Genomic DNA, 10,420 nt, shown 5'->3' with positions numbered 1-10,420 from the left:
AAAAAAAAAAAAAGAAAGAAAAAAAAAAAAGAAATCCCAGTTCAAGACAAGTCTGGGCAATATAGCAAGACCCAGTCTTTACAAAAAATGAAACGTAAAAATTTAGCCGGGCATGATGGTGCATGCCTGTTGTCCTAGCTACTCCAGAGGCTGAGGCAGGGGGATTGCTTGAGCCCAGTAGATGAAGGTTGCAGGGAGCCATGATCATGACACTGTACTTCATTCAGCCTGGGTCAGAGAGTAAAGCTCTGTCTCAAAAAAACAAAAACAAAAACGGGATTTCCCATCTGGGGTCCCTTTCCACACACTCTCTCTCGTGAAAGCTTTCCCTCCTTTTTCCCTTTCTCTACCTAAATAAATAACTTTCTGAAAAAAAAAAAAGAAAAAATATATATTTATAAACAGAGAGTCATGGCTGGGTGTGGTGGCTCACGTCTATAATCCCTGCACTTTGGGAGGCCGAGGCGGGCAGATCCCCTGAGGTCAGGAGTTCAAGACCAGCCTGGCCATAACGGTGAAACCCTATCTTTAAAAAAAAAAAAGAAAGAAAAAGAAACTCGTCTCTATTAAAATACAAAAATTAGCTGGGCGTGGTGGCGGCGCCTGTAATCTCAGCTACTAACAGGCTGAGGCAGGAGAATCGATTAAACCTAGGAGGCAAAGTTTGCAGTGAGCCAAGATCGTGCCACTGCACGCTAGCCTGGGGAACAAAAGCGAGATTCCATCTAAAAAATAAAAATTAAAAGAGAGTCATACTCTATATTATTCTGAAACTTGCTTTTCTACCTAATTATATTTCTTGAATATCTATCTAAATTAACTCTCTCATTCTTTTTTTTAATCACATGGGAGGAGAAGGAGAGAGGGAAGAAGAGAGGGAGAGACGAAGGAGAAAGAATGAGAGTGACAGCCAGAGAGCCAGAGAGAGAGAGAGAAGAGAGGGTGAGCGTAGGGTGGAGTATAGAGACACCTTTGGCAGGCCCCAACCCTGAGCTCCTGGAAGGGGAGGCACACACAAGCAATCTTTTCATTCTTTAATTCACAGGGTTTTTTTCTTTTGAGTAGAGACTATATTAACTCCATTATGACAGAGTGAGACTGTCACGTAGGCTGGAGTGCAGTGGTGCCATCTTGGCTCATTGCAACCTCTGCCTCCTGACTTGAAGCAATTCTCCTGCCTCAGCCTCCCGAGTAGCTGGGTTTACAGGTGCGTGCCACCACACCAGGCCAATTTTTGTATTTTTTGGGGAAGGGTGGATGGAGTTTTGCTCTTGTTGTCAGGCTAAAGTTCAATGGCATGATCTCAGCTCACCGCAACCTCTGCCTCCCAGGTTCAAGTGATTCTCCTACCTCAGCCCTCTGACTAGCTGGGATTACAGGCATGTGCCACCATGCCTGGCTAATTTTTTGTCTTTTTAGTACAGATGGGGTTTCACCATGTTGCCCAGGCTGGTCTCGAACTTCTGACCTCTAGCGATCCACCCGCCTCAGCCTCTTAAAGTGCTGGGATTATAGCATGAGCCACGGCACTGGGCCTAATTTTTATATTTTTAGTAGAGACAGGGTTTTGCCATATTGGCCAGGCTGGTCTTGAACTCTTGACCTCAAGTGATCCACCCTCCTCGGCCTCCCAAAGTGCTGGGATTACATGTGTGCACCACCACACCTGAACCTCCTCCTGTTCTTAGTGACTGTCCAACCCTGTCTCTCTGAGGTTACTTCTAGTGCATCTCTCATATGGTTGGTGGGTCAGAGACATAGACACTTCATGACTCCTTTTTCCTTGGTGGTTAATCTCAACTGTTCCCCCCTAACTTTTTTCAAAACAATGTTTTCTGGTTATAAAATGAACACAGCTTCAGGTCAGGCTCGGTGGCTCACGCCTGTAATCCCAACACTTTGGGATGCCAAGTTGGGCGGATCAGGAGGCCAGGAGTTCAAGACCAGCCTGGCCAACATGGTAAATTCCATCTCTACTAAAAATGCAAAAATTAGCCCGGCATGGTGGCGGGTGCCTGTAATCCCAGCTGTTCGGGAGTGAGGCTGAGGCAGGAGAATCGCTTGAACCCGGGAGACGGAGGTTGCAGCGAGCTGAGACCGAGCCATTGCACTCCAGTGTAGGGGGGAACCTCATAAGTGTTGAGACAGGAGCCAGAAGCCTCAGTCTATTTCCATATAAATAATGAAGAAGTAAGTAACTAAAAAGTAACCTTAGTAGTTATTATTCCTAGGAGATCCTAGTTATTCATAGGTGATCCTAATTCTTTTACTAATGCCTCTCAGGTCGGAAATGTGAGCCTGGGGTGACATTGTGAAAGAAATGACCCTAAGGCAAGACACTTTAAGCCACCTGTCACCCCCGTGCAAGGGCTGCTAGAGGGTGCCTGGGCTGTGCGGCAGCGTCAGTGCTGGGAAAGCACCCGCTGTTTAGCCAGCTAGGGAAGGAGACGTCCAAGATGGCCAAGGTGTCTTCTTCCTTGGGAGAGTTAGGAGAAAACTCCACTCCTCTGAGCTCCTGTGGTGGGCCTGACAGCTGTCAGGTAGACCCGCAGACATCCGGGGGCTTAATTGTCTCTATGTGACCCTGTGCTTCAGTGGTCACGTTCCATGTCCACTCTCATGTTGTGCTTTGCACCTGGTTCCTTTTTTCTTAGAAGAGATAATCAGTAAAAGTAATACAAATCCTAATATCTTTGTTCTTTCTTGACAAGTATGGAAAAAGTGCTGACGAATTGTGCTCCTTACCTCATCTTGGCTACCTGAAAGTCCTGGACCCCCATCCTTATGACACGTACTTGACCCTATCTCAGACCGCCAATGCCACGCCTTACCTACCCTGCCCCCAGCTTTGCACCACACACTACCTACCCTGACCCCAGCTTTGTATTCAATAAAAGTCAGAGCGTCCAGGCACTCGGGGCAACTGCCGGGCCCCACGATTTGGTTGTCAGTGGACCCCCGGGCCCAAACTCTCTTTTCTCTATCTCCGCGTCTCGTGTCTTTTATTTCTGCAGTTTCTCGTCTCCACACCAGCAGAGAGGGGCTCAACGGACCCTGTAGGGCTGGACCCTACGCTCCAGCCCGGGCAACAGGGCGAGACTGTCTCAGAAAAACAAGGGGTGAGGATGGAGCGGAAAAAAAAAGTAAAAGAAAAAGAAAAACATACAGATGAAAAAGAAGTTGGGGAACTGGGACTTAAACCCAGGTGTTAGATAGCTTAAATAACAGCAATTTATTTTCTCACAGTTGTGGGAGCTGGAGTCCAAGCTCAAGGTGCCAGCATGGTCAGTTTCAGTTTCTCTTCCTGGCCTGTAGAACCTTAATTACTTCCTTAGAGGCCCCATCTCCAAATATGGCCACTCTGGGGGTTAGAACTGCAACATATGAACTTTGGAGGACAAAATCACAGTGGCAGCACTGTCTGACACTAAACTCTGGGGAGATATAGTCACAAATTAGTTGAAACCTCTGCTTTGTTCTGACACTGTTTTGGGAAGTGTGTGTATGTGTGTGTGTGTGTGTGTGTGTGTGTGTAGGGGGGGAAGGAGGTGCTTAATTTGCTTCACTTGTTGGTCTGAAGCTTTAATCCAAATTGGGCTGCCAACTTTTCAGTCGTCCAGAAGCAGCACACCTCCCACAGGGCTTTGTTAGAGAACACTTGAAAGGGTTCCTGGATTTAGAAGTCCAGCTAAACTTTAGATGAGAAAGGAAAGAATTTGGAAGACGGAAGAAAAAAAAGTAATCCCACTCACCTCAGAAGCCATGACTCAGAAATAATGTCTTTTTTATATATTCCCCAAATCAGACATGGTTTGTTGGGAGGCCCTGCAGGTTTTTTTTTTTCTAGCTGATCTTAACAGGTAAGGGAAAGTTTCTTTGAAGTTCCTACAAATATGTGGTGATGCTGATGTGATTTATTTTTGTGGTCAGATGGTTTTGGTCCTGATCATTGATCTGAAGAAAGAATAAAGACTGTCGCCGGGCGCGGTGGCTCAAGCCTGTAATCCCAGCACTTTGGGAGGCCGAGGTGGGTGGATCACCAGGTCAAGAGATCAAGACCATCCTGGTCAACATGGTGAAACCCCGTCTCTACTAAAAATACAAAAAATTGGCTGGGCATGGTGGTGGGTGCTTGTAATCACAGCTACTCAGGAGGCTGAGGCAGGAGAATCGCTTGAACTCTGGAGGCAGAGGTTACAGTGAGCCAGGATCACAAGATTGTACTCAAGCCTGGGCAACAAGAGCAAGACTCCGTCTCCAAAAAACAAAAAACAAAACAAAACAAAAGCAAACTACAAAGGAGCTGCTGTTTTAAGCTCTTGGAGTAGTATTTAAACCTTGGTTCAGATCCCCTGACTTTTTTCTAATTATAAACAGGCAATTATTTCCAAAGTTAAAGGCAGTTTCAGCCTCCCAACTAGCTGGGATTACAGGCATGTTCTACCATGCTCGACTAATTTTGTATTTTTAGGAGAGACGGGGTTTCTTCACGTTGGTCAGGCTGGTCTCGAACTCCTGACCTCAGGTCAACCACCCACCTCAGCCTCCAAAGCACTGGGATTTTATAGGTGTGAGCCACCACACCTGGCCAAATTTTTTGTATTTTTAGTAGAGATGGGGTTTTACCATGTTGGCCAGGCTGGTGTCGAATTGCTGACCTCAGGTGATCCACTGGCCTCAGCCTCCCAAAGTGCTGGGGTTACAGGCATGAGTCACTGCGCGTGGCCTAATACCAGATTAATTTTTTTTAACTTTTTTATTTTTTGAGATGGAGTTTTGCCCTTGTTGCCCAGGCTGGAGTGCAGTGGCACGATCTTGGCTCACTGCAACCTCCACCTCCCAGGTTGAAGCAATTCTCCTGCCTCAGCCTCCTGAGTAGCTGGGATTACAGGCATGCACCACCATGCCTGTCTAATTTTGTATTTTAAGTAGAGATGGGTTTTTGCCATGTTGGACAGGCTGGTTTCGAACTCCTGACCTCAAGTGATCCACCCGCCTCGGCCTCCGAAAGTGCTGGGATTACAGGCGTGAGCCACTGTGCCCGGCCCCAGATTAATTNAAAAAGAAAAAAAAAGAAAGTCAAGAAAAGAAGAAAGTACCTTGTTCAAAAGCACTGCTCACATTGTCAGTAAGTTCTTTCTGTTTTGCTGAAAGAGAAAACCAATCTCTTAATTTTTCCACTGAAATAGACTCATAATATGAAGACAATATTTTGTAATCTTGCTGGTTTGAACACAACAAAGAAGGAAGTTTGGATTTAAGAGTAAGCCTTCATAACCTTTGTCTCTCTATGTACCATGACAGCCGCTGCTGTTTAGCACAACTTTGGTTGACCCTCCTAACAATGTTTTTCTACCTACAAAAGGTCTGAGGAGCAATCACCAAGGCTTCTAAAATGGCTATAGAATCATTAAAAAAAAAAAAAAAGGCAAGGATATGCTTTGATTATCAACATGAAACAGTCTGAGTCTTCAAGATTTCAGCAAGGGGAAAATTAACATGCTGGGAACACCTATGAATAAAGCACAACAAAGTGTTTCCGGCAACCACCTGCAAACTGTAAGCCTTTCAGGAAAATGAAAACATTTACATTATGTTGTGTCGTGACAGAAGATGCCAAACAAAATAAAGAAGCAGCTATCTCATATTTCTGATTTCCTTGTTAGAAAATGAGGACTTTTCCAATAATTGCTTTTTCCAGACAGTCATTTATATGGTGTCTTCTTTCGAAGCACTGTCACATACACTATATCCCCAACGTAAGCAATGACAGGTACTGGGGAAATTAATGGAAGAGCTGGGAACAGAATCCAAGTCACTTGACTCCTGGTCCAGTGTTTGAAACTCGCCTCTCAGGTAGCAATGTGGTGTCCACAAAAGAACGGATTAGGAACCTGGAGGTTCTTAAGCCCTGATCCTAAAATTAACTAGCTCTATGCCCTTGAACATTCATTTTACTGGGGCTGTAGCAGGTACCTTACAGAAAAAAATTTAGGAATTAATCTAAATTAAGGTTAGTGAATTGCTCAAAGTCAAATGTTTACTATACGGCTAGCATAAGTGTTTTTTGTATATATATTTTTTTTTAGTAGAGAAGAGGTTTCATCATGTTGGTCAGGCTGGTCTCAAACTCTTGACCTTGTTATCCGCCCCCCTTGGCCTCCCAAAGTGCTGGGATTACAGGCGTGAGCCACTGCGCCCGGCCAAAATCCCGTCTTTAAAAAAAAAAAAAAAAAAAAAAAGATAAAGTTTGACTGGCACAGAGCCCTGTCCATTTGTTTTCATATTTTCTATGCTGATTTTGTGTCTCAATGGCAGAATAGCAGTTACAACATGTTGAAAAACGCGCGTTTTGAATGAAGAGACCTTCCAAACAGGCTTTGTGTGAGCAACATGACTGTTTATTCACCTGGGTGCAGGTGGGCTAAGGCCAAAAAGGGCATTAGCAAAGGGCAGTGGGATAGGAGTTAGTTTTATAGGTTTGGGTAGTTTTTTGGGGAGCGGGAGTGTTGCAGAGTAAGTTCAGTTACAGTGGTGGGGAGTAGGGGCAAGGAGTATACATTACCATAAGTTCAGTTACAATGACAGGGTTAGGTGAGAGGTATTTACATTATCATAATAACAGTTAAGATGGCAGTGTTGGGTGAGAGGTATTTACATTATCATAAGAACAGTTAAGATGGCAGGGCTGGGTGAGAGGCTTGTCCGGGGAAGCTCCCCCACCGGGGGATCAGGGACAATGGCGAACGCAGGCAGGGGGTGGGAGATATCAGACGGGGCAGGCAGGACTTCAGACTTTCAGGCTCCAGGCTTGCATTTGGAGACCTGACACAACTGAGACCATATAGTCCAGCATCCCCAGCCATTTTGGCATCAGGGAGTAGTTTCATGGAAGACTGTTTTTCCATGGATGGGAACGGTGGCGGGGGGGATGGTTTTGGGATGAAGCTATTCCAGCTCAGATCATCAGGCATTTCATTAGTTCTCACAAGGGGCATGCAACTTAGATCCCTCACATGCAGTCACAATCAGGTTCATGTTCCTATGAGAATCTAACGGCACAGCGGATCTGACAGGAGGCGGAGCTCAGGCGGTAATGCTTGCTTGCTTGCTCACCTGCCACTCAACTCCTGCTGTGTGGCCCAGTTCCTAACAGGTTGGAGACTCCTAATATAGTTCACAAAGCTGAAAATATTCACTGCCAGGCCCTTTGCAGAAAAAAGTTTTTGGATCCCTCTTTGTAGGGCCTCAAATTGGCCCCATCTCTACCTCTTCATCCATTAGCCTACATTGGGGTCATATATCAAGTGTCAGATGAACTGATCACCAAAGCTCTTGACTAGGCTGTGTTTCTTCCCACAGGACAAACTTTCCCATCCATTAATGCTTGAACCACAGGCTTAATTAAGACAATATAAATGGTTAAAGCTTATCTATTCCCAATTAGCAGAAGCCAGAAAAGAAATATACAAGAACTTTATTTTTGAAACTTTGAACTATTAACAATTAGAGCGGAATCTTCTTTAACTTGATCTTTTCTTCTATATTTGAAAAGTATCTCATCTTTGTCAAAATTTCCTTGGCTTCTTCAAAGTCATCTGAAAGAGACAGAGACATGGAAGTCAGGCTTCAGAATAAAACCAACTCTGATGACTAGGGAAGCCATATGTAAGTGGAGCTCTGTGATCTGGAGGGCCCATTAATCCTCAGTAAGTCAGAGCAATGAAGAGGGAGAACATCTGGACTGTTAAGGAGACAAAGAGATAAATGGGCTGGAGGGGTGGGTAAGGCCATGTGTACAGGATTCACATAAATTAGAGAAGTTGATTCTCTTCAGGACAGTCCCAAGGCATAATAAAGGAGTGGTGGGGCTAGGTGCCGGAGCTCATTCATACCTGCCATCCCAACACTTTAGGAGGCTAAGGCAGGAGGATGGCTTGAATTCAGGAACTGAAGACCAGCCTGGGAAACAAAGCAAGACCCTGTCTCTACCAAATAATAATAAAAAAATTAGCTGGGCATGGTGGCACGTGCCTGTAGTCCTAGCGACTCGGGAGGCTGAGGTGAGAGGATCCCTTGATCCCAGGAGTTCGAGGTTGCAGTGAGCAATGACTGCACCACTGTAATCCAGGCTGGGTGACAGGGTGAGACCCTGTCTCTTAAAAAAAAAAGTGGGGTGGCCGGGCGCGGTGGCTCACGCCTATAATCCCAGCACTTTGGGAGGCCAAGGCGGGTGGATCACGAGGTCAAGAGATCGAGACCATCCTGGTCAACATGGTGAAACCNGCACGCGCCATCATGCCCAGCTAATTTTTGTATTTTTAGTAGAGACGGGGTTTCACCATGTTGACCAGGATGGTCTTGATCTCTTGACCTCGTGATCCACCTGCCTCGGCCTCCCAACGTGCTGGGATTACAGGCTTGAGCCACCGCGCCCGGCTTGGCTGAAGTTTTAATATTTTTTTTAGAGATGGGGTTTCACCCTGTTGCCCAGGCTGGTCTTGAACTTCTGGACTCAAGTGATCTGCCCTCCTTGGCCTTCCAAAGTGCTGGGATTACAGGCATGAGCCACCATGCCCAGCCCTACCCTATAGATTTTAGATGTGCCAGCCCCCACAATTATGTGAGCCAATTCCTTAAAATAAACAAATATCTATCTATCTGTCTGTCCATCGTCCGTCCGTCCATCCATCCATCCATCCATCCTACAGGTTCTATTGAGAACTGTGATTGATAAACTATGGAATCCAGTGGACAACAAAGCAATATGGGATCATACAACCAGGGTTTCAATCTTTGCCAGCTGTACAGTTGCTGTGTAACCCTGGGCATTTCTGTTAACTTCTGAGGCCAATTTTCCTTGTTAGAGATAATAATAATATTTAAGTGTTATCACAGGTACAAAAGATCACTGCAATCTGCAAAATGTGATTACATTCTTGGTTTAAGGCTATCTTCCATAGCGTTAGAGATGTTGCAAGTTTAACCTCCAGACAAAATTGGTTTCACTATGAGCAAAACCAAACTAAAACCAAAATCCATACTGAATCACTAAGATGACCATTATGTATTTTTTTTTTTTTTTTTTGAGATGGAGTTTCACTCATGTTACCCAGGCTGGAGCGCAATGGCGCAATCTCAGCTCACTGCAACCTCTGCCTCCCAGGTTCAGCAATTCTCCTGCCTCAGCCTCCGGAGTAGCTCGGACTACAGGCGTGTGCCACCATGCCTTGCTTTTTCTGTTTTTAGCACAGAGGGCGTTTCAGTGTATTAGCCAGGATGGTTCTGATCTCCTGACCTCATGATCCACCCATCTTGGCCTCCCAAAGTGCTGGGATTATAGGCGTGAGCCACTGGCACCTAAGAGGAACCGAATTTTTAGGGGAAAGGTGGGGAGGGGAGACACTCAGGAGTTCCATTTTGGGCACTGTTGACATATATAAACTCCAAGGCACAGTCTTTCTTGTTCCCTGCTGTATCCTTAGTATCATGCACCAGTGATTGATTATTTGTAGTAGGCACACTGCAAATATTTGTGAAAGTATATAATTGAATATAGTCTAACAGAGAAACTTGGAGTCTCTTCTACGTGGAATGGTTAATTTTATGTGTCAACTTGGCTAGGCTATGATGCCCAATTGTTTGATGAAACACGAATCTATGCCAGGTGCACGGAGTCATGCCTGCAATCCCAGCACTTTGGGAAACTGAGGCAGGTGGATCACTTTGAACCCAGGAGTACGAAGCCAGCCTCGGCAACATGGCAAAACCCCATCTCTATAAAAGACACAAAAAATTACCCAGGCATGGTGGTGCATGCCTACAGTCCCAGCTACCCAAGAGGCTGAGGCGGAAGGATCGCTCATGGGTTGAGGCTGCTGTGAGCGGTGACTATACCACTGAACTCCAGCCTGGGTGACAGAGTGAGACCATGTCTCAAGAAAACAAAAACCAACTAGTTTAGATGATCTTGTAAAGGTCTTTGTAGGTGTGATTAACATTTACAATCAGTTGACTTTAAGTAATGGATGTTACTCTGCACAATGTGGGGAGAGGCCTCATCCAATCAAATAGAGGCATTAAATGCAAAAACAGTTTTTCTAGAAAGGAATTCTGTAACAAGACTCTAACACAGAAATCCTGCCTAGACTTTCAGCCAGCTTGTCTACCCTATAATTTTTTTGTGTGTGACAGGGTCACTCAGGTGGCAGTGCAGTTGCGTGATCTCAGCTCACTATAACCTCTGCCTCCCAGGCTCAGGTGATTCTTCCACCTCAGCTTCCTGAATAGCTGGGAACACAGGTGTGCACCACCATACTTGGCTGAAGTTTTTTTTTTAGACGGACTTTCACTCTTGTTACCTAGGCTGGAGTGCAATGGCGCGATCTCGGCTCACTGCAACCTCCGCCTCCAGGGTTCA

This window comes from Cebus imitator, unplaced genomic scaffold (assembly GCF_001604975.1).
Source record: "Cebus imitator isolate Cc_AM_T3 unplaced genomic scaffold, Cebus_imitator-1.0 Scaffold419, whole genome shotgun sequence".
NCBI lineage: Eukaryota > Metazoa > Chordata > Mammalia > Primates > Cebidae > Cebus > Cebus imitator.
The sequence above is the reverse complement of the archived record's forward strand: the minus strand, read 5'-3'. Positions refer to the sequence as shown.